The sequence below is a fragment of the Leucopleurus acutus genome, assembly GCF_964270905.1.
Source record: "Leucopleurus acutus genome assembly, chromosome: 6".
Classification (NCBI taxonomy): Eukaryota; Metazoa; Chordata; class Mammalia; order Artiodactyla; family Delphinidae; genus Leucopleurus; species Leucopleurus acutus.
Genome location: NC_139149.1, coordinates 27989851 through 28011736, shown reverse-complemented (window position 1 = coordinate 28011736; position 21886 = coordinate 27989851).

Below are 21886 nucleotides of genomic sequence, written 5' to 3'. Positions count from 1 at the left end.
CACACAAGGTCTAGGCAGACAGCACCTTGACAACCCCACAGACATCTCTGTCCCCAGTGCAGCATGGAAACAGCAGCAGAGAGAGTTACAAGACCTTCAGGGTGAAGTGGACAAACATGAGGGATGTCGCTGCGGAAACCTTGTGGTCTGAATACCAGGAACCAGACAGAATGAAAGGTCTCTCAGAATTGCTATGTGGACAGTGGACATCTAGGACTGTATCACAGCAGGAAACAGCTGGCACTATCACAATAGGATAATTTGAGGAGGGATTGTTTACAAGACGAGTGATTACAAAGGTGTGGGCACAGGGTAGAGTGCAGGAACCCGGGGCTCACAGCTGCGGAGCTGTTATCACTGCTGGGCCCGATGGGATGAAGAGAGGGCAAGATTCTAGAAACTAGAAGAAAAAAGAGCCCAGAAAGAAGGCTGATTTCCATCTGGAAGCCAGAGGGAAGAGAACCTTGTTCATGTGCTCCATTCAGTTTAGGCTCCACGGCAGAGTAGAGTGGAGATGGGTCGAGAATGAATCTGGAGGGGGCAAATGGAAGATTTTGGGGAGTGCAACTCCAATTTCTTGGCACTACATGTGACTCTAGAACTTTGCCATAATCCTGGGGAAAGGGAGGAGTGTGGACACACACTGGTTAATGTTGAATTTCCACCGCTATGGCAGGATGCAAACTCAAAATAGAAAGTCAGCTGAATTACAGAAAAAGACATATGTTACACTTCTTGTAAAACATAAGTTTTGGACCGAGAATTGTATTCACCACATAAAATCCATAAGTCCAGTGTTATATATACCATATATATGTGTACACACACACACACACACACACACACACACACACACACACAGAGAGAGAGAGAATACATGGGTTTTATCTCCACCAAATGACAATGGAAATAACATTTACACTGGGGTATAAAATAGACGAAAAAGTCTGGCAAAGAGAAAGGAAGACTGAAATGAGTAAGAAATCAGTAGGAGTGCATTAAGTCAGAAATGTCAAGCAAGGAACGAGGAAATGGAATTTGACATGGCAGGAGCCACTGGTATTAGGAGCAGGAGACTTCCTGATTGACAGCAGGCCTTTCCAGGCAGCAGCAGAGCAGCTCCTCGCCCTCGTCCAGGATGAGGCCAGGAGAGGGTGCAACACTCAGCCACCCAAGGAGAAGATGAGAAGCGGGGTCTGCGTCTCTCTGAGACAGAGAGAAGCCTCATTTTCCAATTTCTCGTTCTCCCTTCCAGTGACCTTGCAGGCTGGCTGTGCCTTTATTCCTCACAGTGGTCTCCTATTTTAACCTAATTTGAGTGGGGCTCAGTTCCACGAGTGTCTATCATAAATTTTACGATTTTTTTTTGTAGCTTATTTAAGTTTTTGGAACTTAACCCCCATTCTTCATCATACAGAAAATGAAATCTAAAAATTGAGACAAATTTATCTGACTGATCATTCAGTCACTTCATGTTGGAAACTGTCACAATCAGGATTCTTTTACCTTCTTCTTTCACCTGGGTTGAGGCTCTCAGGGCCTTAAGCTTTGATCACTGGTGGCATTAGTAAAGAGGGAATGTCCATTGTTAGTATTCTGTTTCACATTGAACTTGCATCCTTTAAGTTATAACTAGTATTACCTGGTCCTAATGTTGTCCTCATTAACCCTGGTGATCTGTTGAGATGTCACATCCTCATCTAACCTGTTGTGGGACAGTCACACCCTTTGTTTCAGGGTTCCCTCATCTCAGCCATGAGAGCGTTTCCTTCTCATCACTTCAACTTCACATGCACTTTTATTCTTGAAAAGTACAAAAGCTCCAAGTTATATTCTATGCTCTATGCCGTCTGCAATTATGAAAATAATATTATTCCAGGAAAGGAATGATCAAGAGAGAGAGGGAGAGAGAGAAAGAGAGAGAGATTGATTCTTTCCAACTAAGGGTATTTTTCAACAAACATGATTTTTGATTCAGAGTGACCTAGATTCAAACTCTATCTGTTTTGGCTACTTATCGATTATACAGTGGTGGGCAGTTTAGTTAAAATTGCCCAACGGGTTTCCATAACTGCAAAGTTAGGAGAGAATGTCTATCTCATGGGGTTTTGAGAGGACAAAAGGACCTGGAACACTGTAAGCCCTTGGTAAATGTTACCTCTCTTCTACCTCATTCCATTAGTGATGTAGGTTTATTGTGGGCAAAGTGAGAGGAAGGGACTGATGGTGAATTAAAATGTGGAAAAGTTTTTTTCTGTTACTCTCTATCCTCCTTTGTGCATCCTTCTTTCTTGTCTTGGAAATCTCCACAGCCGAGTAGGTAAGGGAGACAGTCTGGGGAGGGTTGCAGAGGGATCTTTTTTTTTGTGGTACACGGGCTTCTCACTGTTGTGGCCTCTCCCGTTGCGGAGCACAGGCTCCAGAGGCGCAGACTCAGCGGCCATGGCTCATGGGCCCAGCCTCTCCGCGGCATGTAGGATCTTTCTGGACCGGGGCACGAACCCATGTCCCCTGCATCGGCAGGCGGACTCTCAACCACTGCGCCACCAGGGAAGCCCGTAGAGGGATCTTTAATTGTGGCTCTTCTTCCAACAGCAGACCAGGTACAATGGATAACATCTTTGACAAATTTTAGCGCTTTCTAAAATTAAACTTTATTATGTATAAAAGTTTTATACATCATAAAGGAGACACTGTGAGTCGATGAGAAAGAGAACGATCATTTTATAAATCTTATCTGGGCAATTGTTTAGCTACTTGGAGAAAAATTCAACTTGGATTCTCATTGAACAGCATAAACCAAAATATCAGGATTAAAAAGGTAACTGAACAATGTCAAACTTAATAGACTTAAAAGAAATAAAAGGTAATTATTTTCCAATTTCTAGATAAGGGAGGAATAATTCATAAAGAAAAAGAATAATAGTTTTGACTATAGAAAAATATAAAATTTCTCAAAATCAGGAGTATTATGAACGAGTTTAAAACTAGAGAAACTAAGTTATTTAACTACGTATATGACAAATTATTAATAACTTTAATATTTAAAGCAGTTATATAAATTGATAGGACTCCAACATGTACAAAAGACATGGACAGATAATTTATTTAAAAGGTACAAATGGGGCTTCCCTGGTGGTGCAGTGGTTGAGAGTTCGCCTGCCGATGCAGGGGACACGGGTTCATGCCCCGGTCCGGGAAGATCCCACATGCCGCGAAGCGGCTGGGCCCGTGAGCCATGGCCGCTGAGCCTGCGCGTCCGGAGCTTGTGCTCCGCAACGGGAGAGGCCAAAACAGTGAGAGGCCCGCGTACCGCAAAAAAAAAAAAAAAAAAAAAAAAAGGTACAAATGATTAATATATGCTTAAAAATGTATAATGTTACTAAATGCTCAAAAATTAAAGGTAAAATGAGGTAACATTTTCATCTACTGAGTTATAAAATATGAGAGCACCCAGCGTTGCTGAGGATCACTTCTCGTATAACACTGGTGAAAGCTTCCATTGGTGTGCCACTTTGGAGAGTAATTTGACAATATTATGAAAAACCTTATAAATGCTTAGATTGTTTAAGAAACCCAATCCCAGGGCATATATGATAACACAATATTTTGAAATTAAAAAAAAACTTTATTATAGTAATAGCTTTAATTCATTAATTGCTTACCGTGTGACAGGCTTTACTTACGTCGTATAATTCACTTTTCAGCAAAGCTCCTAAGTAGCTGAGCCAGGATTTGAACTTACATCTGTCTGCTTCAAATTCTGCTTGGACTTTTCATTACTATTTTATTCTACTCATAGATATCTTTCATGATATAATTGGAAATACTTTAAATCTATTAATAATGTAATATTGTTAATTTTCTTATTAATTAATTCTAATTAATTTTCCTAGTAAAATAAACTATGGTGGACCCACTCTATATATTGCCATGCAGCTAGAGATGGCATGGAAACTGCATTTTCTTTTTTCTAAAATTTTTTTATTGAAGTATAGTTGATGTACAATATCGTGTAAGTTTCGGGTGTACAGCACAGCAATTCAGCTATACATATATACCATATATATATGATATATGTGTGTGTGTATATATATATATATATATATATATTCTTTTTCAGATTTTTTTCCCTTATAGGTGGAAAGTGCTTATTCTTAATAATTTCAAGTGAAAATAGTGTAAAACAAATTTGTATATTTCTAAGATTGTAACTATTTAAAGAAGAGAGATACAAGGAAGGAATACAAGTTAATAGTAGTTGCTTTGATTTGTGAGACTGTACTGGTCCATTTTGTCTCTGAACTTTTTGGGGCTTTTCAAATTTTTGCAATCAGAATCGATTATCTTATGCTCAGGAAAAAGTAAATTTGAGTTAAAACGTTTGTGGAAGCTTTTATGCTCTCAGGACATAATTGGGAATGTATTGTCTTCATTAGGTTAAATTCTTAGCTGTTCGCCAAAAGAAAAATGCTATAGAGATCGACAAATCCAATGAGAAGAGGCAATGGTTCTGAGGTTAGGTTATTATTAAAATGTGTAATTAGACAAAATTTGTTAGTGTCATGTAAATAAACAAGAATATCTGTATCAGTATTACAGAATGAAAACATATGACTTAGCTCTTGAAAATATAGGTAAGGGATTGAGAAACAAGTTATAAATCTAACAGTTAAGTTTCCAACATAATCAGAAAACAGTTTGTCTTAGTAATGACTTGCCCTGTGAGTATATATGATGTCTAGGAAATTAAATATCTCAACAAATTGATTGCGAGTTTCCTTTGTAGACTTACATGGCAAAACAAGGATAAATATTTTTTAGGTGCTATCATTAAAATCTGCTTAACCTGATTTTTTTCGGGAAAAAAAAATAGAATAAAGTTCTATCTTTTTTGAGCTCCATGTATTAGCTTTAGAAAACAGCTTTACCATAATACATGTAGAACAAAAACAGTGATTTTATAATTATTTTTAACCTGTATCCCCTGCACTGGCAGGCTTATTCTTAACCACTGTGCCACAAGGGAAGTCCCAACAATATATATTATATACCAAAGACTCAGAAATATTGTGCACTAAAGTAATCTATTAACTTAATCATTTAAAGCATATTATAAAGCATATTTTGTTTTATTCTTACATCTTTCTTTCCTTTTGTTTATTTGAGGGTTTTTTGTTTTTTTTTTCTTTTTGCTTCTTGAGTTAAGCACTTGATTCATATATTTTATTTTATTTTATTTTTTAATATTTATTTACTTTTTGACTGCGTCAGGTCTTAGTTGCAGCACGTGGGATCTTTCATTGCTGCACCCCGGCTCTTCTTTGCGGTGTGTGGGCTTCTCTCTAGTTGTGGTGTGAGGGCTCCAGAGTAGGTGGGCTCAGTAGTTGCAGCACGTGGGCTTAGTTGCCCTGCGGCATGGGGGAATCTTAGTTCCCTGGCCAGGGGTTGAACCGGTATCCCCTGCACTGCAAGACCAATTCTTAACTGCTGGACCGCCAGGGAAGTCCTGATGCATATATTTTAAATCTTTATTTTTCAATAAATGCCTTAAGGTTATAAATTTCCTTCTAAAAAACTTTTGAGTTGTATCCCACAAACTCTAAAATGATGTGATTCATTACCACATAGTTCTAAATATATTGACTTTTGCATTGGGATTTCATGCTTAATCCAGAAATTGCTGAAGATATTTTAAGAAGTATTGTATGACACTGTGTGTTCCCAAAGGACCATAGCTAATTCATCTCTTAGCTATAACATGTCATGGCATACAATGGTTATTCCATAAAAGCTGGTTTATTAAGTGAATTGAATTTTTTTCAAAATCACTCAGACTATGGCAGAAATGAAGCTAAAATATGTATCTCTTAACTTTCTTAGGTTTATTGAGGTATGATTTATATACAGTAAAATTCACCCTGTTTATGAACTTGATGAGTGTATACAGACGTGTAACCACTGCTACAATTAAGATTTAGAAGAGTTACATCCCCCCAAAATTCCTGTGCGCCTTCTTCTACCTCAAGGCAACCAGTGAGCTCTCTTTTTGTCGCTATAATTTTGCCCTTCTAGAATATCATATGAATAGAAGCATATAGTATATAGCCTTTTGTGTCTGCCTTCTTTCACTTACTGCATTTGTGATCCCTTCATGTTGTTGTGCTTAATAGTAGATTATTCCTTTTTATTGGTGAGTAATATTCCACTGAATGCCTATCATATAGTTTGTCATCCATTCACCAATTGATGGACGTTTAGTTTATTTCCCTTTAAGTTGTTAGCAATTTTATGAATTGCTAGGTTGTTTTAGCAAATTTATGAACAAGGCTGCTATAAACATTTGTGTATAGGTTTTGTGAGGATGTAAGCTTTCATTTCTCTTAGACACATACCTAGGAGTGATATTGCTGGCTGTTCTGATTGTTGTATGTTGTTGGTGGCAGTTAGGGGAGGTAGAGGAGGACAATGTAGTTTCTCTGCTGTCCTGGTGCGAAAGAGAGTTTCCTGGCCCTTCCCAACAGAGACAGCACACCTCTAATGGCATTAATATAGGATTCTGGGGCTGGCTCTCCTCCAGGGGTAGAGGATTTTTTCTTCTACATTCTTCTGTCAGCAATGGGTCTTCACCTCTGCTCTTCTCCCAGCAGCTTCAGGCTTTTGCTATTTGTGAGAGGATGATCTGGGCCAGGTGCCTGGGGTTCATGCTTTCCCCATAGCAGCAGCTGTTTCTCTCCTGCTGGCCTGCACCCCCCAGGGGGACTCTCTCAGGGTGTCCACTGTGCCCTCATATTTGTCCTGAGCATCTGCTGGAATTTATGGGAAAGAACCTGGAGTAAGTATTAACACCTCTTGTGTCTGGGGCTGCCAGGGTGCTTCTATCCTGTCATACTACCCACACTTAGCCCTTTACTGGTTCTTTAAAGGGTCAGTTGATTTTTTTCTTACTCAGTTGCATGGCGGCCAGTGCCTTTTCTCCCACGTTCTGTTATCTGTGAGCTAGTCCACTGGTGCTTGATTTAATTCAATTTCTTTCAAATATAAAATTCAATTAAAAGCAATTCCACACAGTTTAATTTCCTGTGCGATAATTACTGTGGATTTCCTATTGGGGCATCCATGGAAGAGAAGTTAGATGATAGAAGAGGAGCAAAGTCTGAATCCAAAGAAATGTGCTTCTCAAACTAGTCTCCCACACGCCCATAAAACAATGGGGTTTTGCTACAAAATTTCACTAGGTTGGTATGTTCCCAAATACTCAGAAAATAGTTAAGTTTGTGAGTAGAATTTTCTGAATTCTAAGTTTTTGCCTCATAATTTGTTATTATGGTAAAACCTTGGCAACTGCTGCTGATTGTTTGCTCAGTGGCTCATGCAGCTGGGTAAACAATGAGCATGAAAATGGCAAATTGGACAGCCAATCAAGCTCTTTCATCACATCATAAAGTAATTGGGTTCATCTTATATGGTTTCAACTTAACAAAATGTTTTCCTGAAAATTTTTGTGTGTTTTGGGAATGCGGAGACCTATATCATTTTAGAGATTAAAAGAATTTGCATTGCCTACAGGAACTCAGAGTAGTCTTGTAGAGAAATACTGCAAAGCAAAGGAGAGAATGTAGCCAAAAATTAGGGTCAGCAAAAGATCTTTGATTCCAATTGCATGTTATTTCTGTTACTGTGTAAATTTTTACTGCATGTTATTTCAAGTCATTTGAAAAGCCAAGATTTCAACCAAATCTATTTGAAGACCTACAGGGAAGACATGTCGATCCTAAATTACAAACCTTGTACCTAATTGTGAGGGGGTGGGGTGTCACATTTTAATTCATGCTAACTTTTATCTTGGAGAGGGTGTGGGGAGGCTTCCACACTGATTTGAAAACAGCTGAAACATATCCAGAAGAATTTTCAACTTTTGTAAAATTCAGTGAGTGAAATACATAATTCTGCAAGACATCGGGTCTGTACGTATTAGAGTTGAAGGCATTCTGGGACATAATATCCCTCTCCAAAGCTGGAGTTGATTTATATATTACTTTTTTGTTTAAACATATACAATATAAATATAAATTGGTTGGTACCCATATTATTTTATAGTAATATTTTCTGCTAGAAAATGTTTCTGGTTTATAAAATGGAGCTAAATATATCAATTTTGTGGCATTCCATGAAGAGTGCTGTGATTTCCAAGCAATTGCTCACCTGTCTAATGACCTCTAATGACCTCACCTGTTTGAGTTGGCTTTAGGGAGTTTTCACATGACTTACTTTGGATGTTGGGGCATAGTCTTGAATTTGGCCCTGAGAAGTGATCCTGCTTAATTTCTTCGTCTGTGAAATGGGAGTGATAATAGTGCCTCGTTCGTAGGATTATTATGAGGATTCAACTTAACTTGTAAACTGCTTGTTTCAATGCCTGACCATAGTAAGCCTTCATTTAGAGTTTAGCTGTTATTAATATCTGAAGCATAGAAGTGGTCGTGGGCTTGTTTTGCAGGCCCTGTAAAAAAAGCTATGCATCATTGTAGAGATACCTCCATTTAAACTGGAGGAAACAAGAGTTATAATATTCCATGGCTTATTAACTTACAGCATCTATCGTGAGGACCAACTGAGATAATGCTCATTTTTCTATATTGCAACTTTAAAATACTTTACACACATATTGTTTTCGGACTGCAAAATTAACAACCATTCCCACCAAGGAAGAAACTGAATGTTATTTTATACACTCATTACTGTAAGAGAAACTGTCAAGTTTTATTTTATTATATATTTTTTACTGTTTTATTCTCCTAGGTTTCATTTTTTTTTAAATAATAGCTTTTCTAACCTTGAATAAGGTTGGTAAGAGATCTTTTTTCATGTCTTTCACATCTGACAAGCATGTGTATTAATGCGGGGTTTTAGGTCAGTTAAGATTGTATAGCGAACTCGGTCATTATGTAGCATCCCACACCCCAGAATTCCAAAATGGTCCTTCAGGTAGGCAAGCCTCCCTGCCCAGGGTGTGCGCCTGACTCTGCCAAGTATTTTCTGTTATCATCTTTCTCTGTAGAACCAGAAGAGGGAGCACTGGTCTCTCGCTATCTAAACAATCATAGTAGCTTTTAAACATATGGTGGGCCTTTCATGATTAAATTTTTTTTTTTAAAGATAGAGTTTGAATAAAGATGTAAAATTCAAAGTATGAATGTCCATTAATTATCTTAATAATTCTGGCAAGTTTAACCGGATTCAAAGTGGAAATGTTCTTTTAAAGACTACACGTTTTCATGGAGTGAATCTGGGTGCTACTGAATAACTTTACCACAACATAATTTAGAATATATTAGTTGTTGGAAGTAGAGGGGAGGAGGAAGCTGACAATGAATGAAATCATTTAATAAATATTTATTAAGTACTTGCTATGTTTTGGATCATGAGCTAAATTATGGTGCTACTTAGATGAATCAGACTCAGTCTGAAGAGGCAGGCAGGGAGGAGAAGTTTGGGAAAAGTCACTTGAAGAAAATATTGTCTAATTTCTAAGTAAGAAGCTTAAAATAGAATGTTTGTTGAATGAATAAAAGAGGGACAATAGTAAGTATATTAATAATACAAAATTTAACATTTTAACATGGTACTCTAGAGTTATGGTGCTTCCACATGCATTACTGATGTAATTAAACTTAGTAGAGGTTTAAAGTTTCGCAAAGAGTAAGTTGCAAGCTAGGTCTCTGATTGCGAATTGTAGACCTTTTCACCATTGCTTTATTCTTACTATATAAGGTTTTTACAATTTGTCTTCTAAAAGTAAAAAATAGGGACTTCGCTGGTGGCACAGTGGTTAAAAATCCACCTGCCAATGCAGGGGACACAGGTTCGGGCCCTGGTCCAGGAAGATCCCACAGGCCACGGAGCAACTAAGCCCACGAGCCACAACTACTGAGCCCATGCGCCACAACTACTGAAGCCCGCATGCCTAGAGCCCGTGCTCCGCAACAAGAGAAGCCACCACAATGAGAAGCTCGCACACCGCAAAGAAGAATAGCCCGTGCTCACTGCAACTAGAGAAAGCCCACATACAGCAACGAAAACCCAATGCAGCCAAAAATAAATAAATTTATAATAAATAAATAAATAAATAAAAGTAAGGAATATCTGCTTGCAAATTAATTCTTATAAAATGAACATATTGCTTTAGTATTGGACAATAATCTCTTTCAGAAGTTATTTTCCCAATTAGTGGAAACTATTAAGTACTTATGCTTAGAAGATCGAGAAGGTTGACCAGGGGAAATATATCTATTTCCTGTAATAAAAAAGCCTAACAAGAGTTTCCTTATGGTCATTAGACAAATCTTAGTTGAAGGGAGTACAGGGTCATAACATTCAGAAAATTTCATATACTGAGAAGAAATGGTCCAAGAAATTTTAGTAGTGAGACTGATAGTTCAAATGGGATAATATACCATGTATATCTGTGTTCAAAAATTTTTAAAAAATTGGTTAGATTAGGTAGTTTACCCAATATGCAGATCTAAGTTCTGGACCAGAAGAAAGTTACCTAAATAGTTAACTTTGAATTCATTAAACTTTGTGAATAAAGCAAGCTTTGGGATATTAAAGAAGTAAAGTAAATTGATATTATGATACATTTTGGAGGCAATAAATAGGCACCTGGGTCTTTCAGACTTACTCTTATATGGATAAGAACTCAAGATGGATCAAATGCAACTAAAGCATGTGAGATTATGAGAATTTGATGTAGGAATAGAAAAACTACAGCTGACCCAGCTTTATGTTATTTTTTTTTAATGCTTTAGTGAATAATCTTTTATTTATTTATTTATTTTTGGCTGCATTGGGTCTTCATTGCTGCGCATGGGCTTTCTCTAGTTGCAGCAAGCGGGGCCTACCCTTTATTGCGGTGCACGGGCTTCTCACTGCGGTGGGTTCTCTTGTTGTACGGCACGGACTCTAGGTGCGCGGGCTTCAGTAGTTGTGGCACACAAGCTCAGTAGTTGTGGCTCGTGGGCTCTACAGCACAGGCTCAGTAGTTGTGGCGCAATGGGCTTAGTTGCTCCGCGGCATGACCCAGCTTTATGTTAGAGACAGGTTATTTCAATTTTACTTGAGACAGGACATGGACTTTCTTTTCCTTTTTTTTTTGGCATAAAGCAATCATTTTATTATCTCTCTCAGTTCTGTTGGCTACCTGGGCTCAGTTGGGAGGTTCTTGCTCAGGGTTTCCTTTTATTTTCTTAACATCTTCACCCATTTGTCCCACTACCCCCCCACCTCCGGCCACCTCTGGCAACCACCAATCTGTTCTGTGTCTGTGAATTTGGTCTTTTTAGAATCTGCATAACGAGATCATACAGTATTTGTCTTTTACTGTCTGACTTATTTCACCTAGTATAATGCCCTCAAGGGCCATCTGTCTTGTCATAAATAGCAGGAGTTCCTTCCTTTTTATGGCTAAATTTTGTATCTCTGTGTGTGTATCTATCTATCTATCTATCTGTCTATCTATTTATCTATCTATCTATCTATCTCACATCTTCTTTATCCATTCAACTATCGACAGACACTTATATTGTTTCCGTGTCTCAGTTATTGTAAATAATGCTGCCGTGAACACGGGTACACAGATATCTCTTTGAGACAGTGATTTTCATTTCCCTCCAGTATATGCCCAGAAGTGGAATTGCTGGATCATATGGTAATTCTGTTTTTAATTTTTGAGGAATAGCCATACTGTTTTCCAGAGGGGCTGTACTCATTTACATTTCCAGACCCTACCAATTTTTAACATACTTCAAACAATTAAAGATTTTCTAAATGGGTATGGGTTACAACATACATGTGTATAATTACATAAGTTAATGTTCAGTAATCCCTGGGTTTCTGGATTATGGCCTTCTCATATGCTTCTGCCCATCTCTGAGGGGTAGTATAATTCTTGCTTTATTTTTCTGTCCTGTCCCCCAGCTGCAATGGGTTTTCACCAGGGCCCTAACATTATGGTTTTCATGCTCTTCGTCCTGCAGATTAGGCTTTTGTTTTGTAGGGAGATGGAGGTGATGGGTAGAGCCACGATTCTGGCAGCAGCTACTGTTTCCTCACATAACCAGCCTCCTAAGGAAAATTTTCTCAGGATTCTCCCTGATCTTCCCTGTGAGTGCCTGGTGGGGTTCATGGAGTCAAATCCTGCAAGAGGGTGTGAAGACCCCTTGTAGCTGAGATCCTTAGGGACTTGGCATTCTCATGCTAGCTCACCCTTATCCTCTAGCAATTTGTTAAAAAATTAGCTGCCTCTTCTTTCTGGCTAAGACGGTATCTAGTGTTGTCTGCCTCAGGTAAGCAAATTCTTGGTCCTATTTCTCCCCAAAAGCACCCGTGTCTCCCCAGACTTAAGGTTGTTTGGTGGCCCTGCAACCTCAGTTCTTCAATGGGTTCAAGAAAAGTCATCAATTGGCGGTTTGTACAGTGTTGTCCTTGCTACAAAGTTGAAGCAACACACTTCCGCTCTCTTTACATCTCTGAGCTGAAAATCCTTATCTTGTTAATCATCATCTGTTCTCTTTTCTTGTCTTTATTCCCCACTACCATGTTTCTCAGAATTTACTGTGCATAAAAATCAGCTGAGAAGCACATTAATAATACATATTTCTGTGTCCCATCTCTAGAAATTGTGATTCAGTAGTCTGGGGTAGACAAAAGGAACTTGAATGTTGAAAATGCTCCTCAGAGGGTTCCTGTGCTAATAAAGACTTTGAAAGGCAGTATCCTCTCAAAGGTAAACTTTCTCTGATTGTGTCCAGGTTGATGCCTTGTATATGTTAGCCTCTCAATAAATACGTAAAACATGCATTGAATGTAAACTAGTTAGATAGGAGCAGAGGTGGGAAGAAACTTCTCTTGAATATCCTACCTTTTTCACATGTTTATGAAACCTAGCCATAATTCAAGGTTCAATTGAAGTTCCAAATCTTCCCACCATCTTCTTGGAGTGTATATAACACTGGAGGAGTTTGAGGGCAGTGAATCAATAAAGCTGCTCTTAGCTCCTAGTTTTGTCAGTAACTAGTTGTGTGATTTGGCTAAGGCACTTAAGCTTTTCTGCAATTCATTTTTGTTTTTGTTTTTTGGGTTTTTTTTTGAATTTGATTAACAAGATATAAGAATGAAGTCGACTTGGATCATAAACATGAGCAATATAAAAATCCCTTGGAGAGGTGTTTATTTTTACCCATAATGTATGAATACTTGTATATACACACATACACACATTATACATATATACCTACCTGTATATATATATATATATACACACATACATACATATAAACCTGTATATATACACATACCTGTGTACATGTATGCACATACAGCACCTTTATGTATATATATAAATTGCTGATCCCAGTCCCTTCAACCTTGGAGATGTTGAATCAGTAATCTGAGGTATTTTTTGTAACCTTCCCTGGATGATTCTAATGATCAGTCATGACTGGAAACCACTGGACTAGATGCTTTCTAAATTCTCAAGTCCAAACAGCTGTCTCCCTCAATGGAACTCCCGCTGATGGTCATATACCACCAGAGAGTTGTGACTAAAAATATAATATGTTACATTTCAGTTTTTATTTGTATTATCAAATTAAAAATTCCTAGTACATTAGAATATACTTGATGATAGATACTACGTGTTATCCTTTTCTCTTGAATAGACTTTCTAGTACAGTTTATAGAATACTGCAAGCAAATTAGTAAATTTTTGTTGATTGATTGATTGGAAGTAGCCAGAAACCTGAAGTCAGAGACGGAAGGGTGGGAGACATAGAGAGATGGGTAGGAAGACACAGCTGTCTTGGGCTTAGCTGTGTGAATAGCGTATCTCGGCAGAAGGGTTTTAAATAGATCGGATAGGTGACAAAGGAGAACTGGCAGAGAAGAAGATGGCAGTAGTCAGGGTAACTAAGCAGTTGATGACACCTTAGTTGGGAGTTTCCAAAATGTGGAGGAGGAAATGACACGTGAACATGTGAGGGAAGAGCATACAAGAGGAAGGGAGAACTAATGAGGGGAGGCAGCTGCATGTCTAAGGGCTAAGGATAGTTTTCAGACAGACAGAAAGTCTAAAGTTCAGGAAGGAACAAATATGTGTAGCACAATGGCTTCAGAAAGCTTTAATTCTTGGAGATAAAAAGTCGAGTTTTACATGGAGGGCAGCTGCCCTGGAGATCGGCAGCCATCTTTGTGAAAGTGAGAGATGAACTTCTGTGATTTGGGAATCAATGGCATAGCCCAATCCTGTCCTATTCTCACCGATAAAAAACCTTAATAGAGTTTATATGGGCTGTTATTTGATTAATCCTGATGCATGTCAGTTTGAGTTAATAGTAAAATATAACCCCAGATGTCTAAATGGATTTACCTGTTGAGTGAATTTGTGTAATTCTTTGATCATTAATTATGAAGAACACTTGCTCAGAATGAAAAGGTGAAGTTTTAAATTTTGACTTAGTTATGAGAAGTAAATTCTGTTCTCATCAGGATAGTAAATGTTTACTATCAAGGAAGAAGGTGGGATTTTGATTTACTTCATTGATTCTGTTAGTGGAATAACTTCCAGAAAAGAAGTGTATCCCATTAGATATTTAAAAATATTTGTGACCTAATCCTGAGGTCTCACTGCAAGGACGGGAGTGAGCAAAGATCAACGATTTTGAATGTTCTTGTCCAGAAACTATCATTGTGTCCATGTTCCTTGCAAAGGAGAATCAGTGTTCAATTGTTATGCCAAAGAAGAAGTGATCCCCCTTTTAAAAGGTATATTGTGTCATATACTTGCAGCCCAAAGATGACTGATGCTCTGAAGAGAAGGTAGTCATCAAAGAAAACACAGCCACAGACTTAGAGAGTGCCTTGTCTGAGAGGCAGAGGGCTGCAGTATTACAAAGCTTAGTGCAACAAAATACTCAAGGGAAGGCAAACCTTAACAACCATCCACTGATAAAGGTGGTGACTTTATTTTTTTAATTTTTTCTTTTTTAAAATTAATTAATTAATAATATTATTATTTGTCTGTGTTGAGTCTTCAGTACTGCGCGTGGGCTTTTCTCTAGTTGCATCAAGCGGGGGCTACTCTTCGTTGCGGTGCGCAAGCTTCTCATTGCAGTGGCTTCTCTTATTGCAGAGCACGGGCTGTAGGTGTGCGGGCTTCAGTAGTTGTGGCATGCGGGCTCAGTAGTTGTGGCTCGTGGGCTCTAGTACGCAGGCTCAGTAGTTGTGGCTCACGGGCTTAGTTGCTCCGCAGCATGTGAGATCTTCCCGGACCAGGGGATTAAACCTGTGTCTCCTTGTATTGGCAGGCGGATTCTTAACCACTGTGCCACCAGGGAAGCCCCGAAGGTGGTGACTTTAAATAGGTGCAGGAGCAGAGTTGTGGGACCCTTAAGGCAGAAGTACATGCCCCAGCATAGAAAATATGGAGCCTGGAGAGAGATGCTGTTCGGGCCAGACCACTCCCTTAGCCTCCCGGTTCCAGGTTTATCACAAGTTCTATGTGAGATAAATAGGTTGTCAGAACCTCCTACGTATCCTTTCTAGTTCGTTGTATCTTAACATATATCTGGGTAGCATTACCAAGTATGGAATTCTTTGATCTCAGTAAATCCTTTTGTCATCTTTGTGAAGTTCTGAATAAATCACCTCTCCAGGTGCCATTAAATGTAGATACTGAAACTGGGAATAACACACCGAATACTCACGATCAAGGATGTAGTACTGAAGTCAGTACTGTAGAATAGACCTTGCTCTGTTGTTTGGCTGCCTAACAACCATCAACCATTCTTAATTTTCCTGTGACTTTTGGGGGAATTTCTTCTTTGTATTTGTGGGCAATTTAAGTATGTCAGTCATGTGTCCTGCCCTGTCCTAACTGAAAGCCAGACTAGCTGATTGCTCTTACCTAGAACTTTTGGCTGACTGAGTCAAGAAAAAGGTTATTTGAAACTCATTCATTCCAGCATTTGGGCCCGGGAGTCGGTTGAGTCACTGAGCTGTCTTGGTTTGTGATTCTGCCTGTTCTGTCTTGGAGGCTAGTTTCCTTTCCTTCCTCCCTCCATCCCTACTCCCTCCATCCCTATTCCTTCCTTCTTCCCTCCCTCCCTCCCTCCCTCCCTCCCTTCCTTCCTTCCTTCCTTTTCAAATAAAACTGTAATATATTTAACTGTACAGTGTGATTTGATATACGTGTGCATTGTGAAATGATTCCCGCAATTGAGTTAATTAGCACGTCCATCACCTCACATAGTGACTTTTTTTTTTTTTTGGTGAAAATGCATAAGATCTATTCTCTTAGAAAATTTCAAGTATACTGTACAGTATTACTAACTATAGCCACCTATAGTCACCATGCTATATAATAGATCCTCAGAACTTATTCATCTTATAACTTAAAGTTTGTATCCTTTTTATCAACCTCAAAGCCTTTTCCAGTTTCCAGTTTCAACACCTGGTATCCCTTCAATAAATTATATTTTTATCAGAATTTATCTTTGATGTTTGAACTCTCTGCAAATATAGTGCAAATTCTTTTAGTAAACACAGTGAGGAAAACCAGATAACTAGCCCCAGAATTCTCAAGAGGAGAATAATTTATCTTAGGCAGTACTTCATATCATAAAAGGTCAACAGGTAAAAAAAAAAAGAAGGAGGTAAATATTAGAGACAGTTTTGTTACTTGTGGGTCCTCTGGGTACCTGGTAATGTTAGTTCATTCAGGGTCAGCTCGTGTTTGGCCCATCCTTCTATTGTCAGCTTGTGGGATCAAGTGCTGCAAATATTATCTGGGCAGATTCAATGAGCATTAGTTTACCTTTAGTCACACAGGTCATATAGACAAAGATGGAGCCAAGGTAGGTAAAACAAGGAGGAGCAGTCAGGCCCTATAGGCACACAGGCTGCAGAGCTCAGGCAGCAGGAAATACAGACTCAAGATATGAGAGTGGATATTAAAAAGGGCAGGCACCCAGGTGCACAGGTGATATAGAATGTACTCAAGAGTCTAAGGCAGAGCATGCGAGCACCATGTGTTACACGTCTAGGGAAAGGTGCAGAGGCTGGAGTGTCATTTCCTCCATTTGAATCCACATTCCTCTACTTATTAGTTCTGTGACCCAGGCAGGTTATATCAATATAACCTCTCATCTCTCTGTGCCTCTGTTTCTTCATGCATAAAATAGGGACAATTGCAATACCTACCTTACAAGGGTTTACTGAGGATTAAATGAGTTAATACAGATACAGTGCTTAGAATAGTGCTTGGTGCATAATAAGTGTTTAATACGTATCAGCTATTAAAAGGCATTGGTAGGGCTTCCCTGGTGGCGCAGTGGTTGAGAGTCCGCCTGCCTATGCAGGGGACACGGGTTTGTGCCCCGGTGTGGGAAGATCCCACATGCCGCGGAGTGGCTGGGCCCGTGAGCCATGGCCGCTGAGCCTGTGCGTCCGGAGCCTGTGCTCCGCAACGGGAGAGGCCACAACAGTGAGAGGCCCGCGTACCGCAAAAAAAAAAAAAAAAAAAAAAAGGCATTGGTAAATATGATTGGGGTGCAACTGTGAGCTTCTCTTCAGGCACTTGACCCCGAGTGCAGGTAGAAGGAACAAAGAGCACATAGGTGAAATCAGCAGTGAGTGGGTGAGGATCCAGGAATGCTCGCCTCCCAAATTCAAGACTGAATTTGGAGACAAATATATGTGCCATAGTATACCCAGAAGGAAAACTTGCTAATAAGCCCACTTCAAAAAGACCTAGATATAATTCTCATTCTTCCCCTCCCCTTTTTCTATTAAAAAAATTCTGCTCCACTATAGAGGCAGGCAAATCTTTAACCTTTGTCCCCTCATCCGTAAAATAGGCACTTTCTCTGGGCAAAATGAAATTATCTGTATGAAAGCATTCTGCACAGTTATAGAAAGTTTGTATTATTCAGGATCCTTCCAGTTGCAAGTGATGGAAACTCAACTCAAACTAGCTAAGAAGTTAAGTGGAGTTAATTAGCTGATGAAACTGGACAGGATACTGGGTATTTCATGGACTGAAGGACAAGCTGTAGGAACCTGGTCCTTAGAGACTGGAACCTAGGTACTCAAAGTGACCGGGATTTTTTTTTTTTTTTTTTTTTTTCTCTTAGACTACTTTGTGGCGCAACTCTAGAGGGCACTGTTCACATGGTATTGCAGGGGAGTGGCACTCCATCAGGAAGAAGGGCAAGTGAGGGGTGAATGGTTCCCTTTGGAGATGTGACATGCTCTCTTCTCTCCTTGATTTTGCTTCTCTTTGCACCTTATTCTCTTCCGCACCAGGTGGGTTTCCTGCCGAAGGCTGGGAAATATGGCCACATGTAACTGTAGCTTGTATCCTTCCAACACTGTAACAGAAAGAAAACCAAACCTTCCTTTCAGTTTCAGTAGGAAGTTGCCAAGGAGGACTCTGATTGGCCCGGACTGGGTCACGTGCCTATTCTTGATCCACTGTGGTCTCGAGGATGGAGTCTTCCGATTGTAGGAGCACAGGTTAGGTGCTCACACTTACGAGTATGCACTGAGGGAGATGGGTGTGTGGAGGGAAGATTTGTGATTGAAAGCCCAAAGAAGGGAAATATGAAAGGCAAGCTAGAGTTACCACAGTCCACCATAAACAAAAGCTTTATTATTTTATGATGTTTGAGGTTATTCCCCACCCTTCCACCCTGCATTAATGTGAAGAGTGTGTTGAGCAGTAGTAGTAGTTATATGCCTATGTGATACATATTAAGCCTAGATTTTCCTATTGGGAAAACAGACTTCTTGCTGAATTAAGATATTTCACTACAGCTGTACTATATTTCTTCACCATTACCCTTTTGGAGCACTCTGACACTGACATGAATGAGAAATTATTTTCCATATACTATCATCGTTTTTAACAGTTCTGAAAAGAGCTGGTAACTACCTCTGTTACTATAAGGGCAGCAGGTGAAAGCAGGGATTCAACGGGTTCGTTCACATAGTAAGTCTCCTGAGTGTGCTCACAAATACCAAGAAGTCAGCGTGACTTCGGGAAGACAGCGTGTGTTTATCAGATATTCTTGCCCCGGCACATAAACAAATAGAACTGGGACTATGGAAATGATATGTAGATATGTTTCTGGAAATTTAAACAGAAGTAGTATTCAGTAAGCAAAAGACTTGGGTTGGGAATTGGTAACCCTTTGAGGGTCACTACAAAGATGAATAATAATGTATATAAAAACCAAAGGTGAACTTTGGTTTTGGTAGTCAGTTCAAGTTTAATATAACAATAGAGAGTGCCTCCTCTTTCCCCCCAAATTTCTTTACTCATTCTTTCTAAATTTCTATTTTAAAGACCATTCTTTCTAGTCTATATATAACCTTATTTATTGATAGAGTTTTAGTCTTCATTTTCTTCACATCCAGAATTTTTGTTGCTAATATGATCCCCGCCTTATACAGAATAAGGAAGCTGATGCACAGAGAGGTTAAGTAACTTGACCAAGCTTGCAAAGCTCCTTAGTGGTAGAGCCAGAATATGGACCAAGGCAGACTGGCTCTAGAACACATGCTGTTTATTATTCCACTTTGGTGCCTTTTCACTAAATTCAAGGTAAATGTTTGAAATCTGGTGTATTGTCAAATTCTCTTGCAGGAGAGTTTTTGTGTCATCAGGATCGTTGTATTCAGCCACTTGTTAAACATAGCAACGAGATTATAATTTTTTTGAACATAGATGTGCTCTGAATACAGGGATAATCTGAGTGCTAGAACCGTCTCATCTTCTTACGAGCTGTGTGAATACAGGTACACTCAGATTCTTCACTTTCAACAAAGGGAACATACTAGCTGCTTGACACTCTTCGAAAATTATTGGGAGAAAATGAGACAGGAAGTGTGAATCGAGGAAGCATGAAGAAAATTGCCACCATGAAAATGAATCAAACTGAAACCAACACCAGCTTCTCACGATCTTCTGTCATCTCATTTTCCCAGTTTTGTCCTAATTTAGATCATAAACTCTCCAGTCAGAAACCATCACCTCTTTATACAGAGTACTAAGGCTGGTATTACTATTTAATAAAAATATAAGAAGCAGCAGCAAAAGTTTGAAATTAAATCCACAGACCTAAGGTGAAAATTATATTGAGTTCCAACTTTAGTTCGTTGTGGCAAAGTTAAGGGCATGGATTTATTTCCTTAATTTTCCTGTAACTAGTGTAATGTAGCAATTAAGAGAATGTGGTCCAGAGTCATATTTCCTGGGTAACAATTCTGGCTTGGCCTCTTAACAATTATATACTGTTTTGAACACACTATATTTTATAGATTCCAAGAAACACAATACTGTACATTTTCACATCTCAGAAATTGAGATGACTCATACAAAGAACAGTATTTTATGGTCACCATTGGCCTCATGGCAGCTGAGACATAGCTGGCATTGCCTGAGCACAGACACGTACTTGGTCATTGCTGTTCACGTTGTCATCTCTTTACCGGAGTTATGGGCACTGGTGTTATTGCACATGCTGAGTTAATTTGCCATTTAAGTTGTTTTCAGAAAGATTACACAATGCACTTGGCTTTAAGACAAAAAGTTACTGTATAAACAAAAACAGAGCAGGGGGCTTAAATTTGATATTTGTGAAGCAAATATTCATCATTAAAGGAATGACCATCTTGCCAGGTTTTCTTCCAAAGAAAAAATCAAGTGCTTTATGATATCCAAAAGAGAAAGGTACCCACATGTAGCTGAAACTGTGTTTATTATAATGTTGCTGAGGTGCAGCAAAAGGATTACTTATCACACACCAAGTCATGCAACTGAACTGCATGAGAAATTCCCAATCCCTTGGAATACTGGGAAAATATTGCAAAGCAGTTTTTGGTGGTATGATACAAGAGTGCTTTCAACAAGTATAAAAGACAAATTCCAAGTGACAAGAAAACATTACATCATAGTTTATTTGGCAGCATTTCCCCTATTTTTTATTTGTATATTTTAAAAAATCGTAATGTGCTGATGGCCTCCTTGAGATGATGAAATATAGAATCTATCTCAAAGGCTGTGTGAGGATTCAGTGAAATAACATAGGTAAAGGGTTATTGCTGTGTTTGACACACGATGTGTGTAATACACAGTGGCCATTTTATTAGCATCATCAAATGACAAAGGTCTTCCATTTTCATATCTGCTCTCTAATAGATTAATGGGGATTGGAAACAATTCGAGAGGGATACATTCCATTCGAAAATAAAATATGGTTTTGTGATCTTGGGGAGACTGGGGAAAATTTAAAAGGTGATGTTGGGGGGGGCTTCCCTGGTGGCGCAGTGGTTGAGAGTCCGCCTGCCGATGCAGGGGACACGGTTCGTGCCCCGGTCCGGGAGGATCCCACATGCCGCGGAGCGGCTGGGCCCGTGAGCCGTGGCCGCTGAGCCTGCGCGTCCGGAGCCTGTGCTCCGCAACGGGAGAGGCCACAGCAGTGAGAGGCCCGCATACCGCAAAAAAAAAAAAAAAAAGGTGATGTTGGGAATCCTGCCAGGTGCTTCGCAAGTCACAATGATGAGTGAAGCAGAAGACTTTACAGCATGCCTGACACCGGGTGGCTTTTCTTGTCTTTGGAGGTTACTCCAGTGCTACCTTAAGAAATTGCTACCCAGCATCCTGATAGACACAGCTTCAGCTGTGTTTTCTGAGCCAAGAAAATTGGAGACATTTCTATCTATCACCTTGGTGTTTTTATTCAAAAAGTGTAGTGTTAATTTCAGTGTACCATTTCACACAAAAAATATTCATAGCTTTAGAATTTGTGATTTTAGCAGCTCTTTG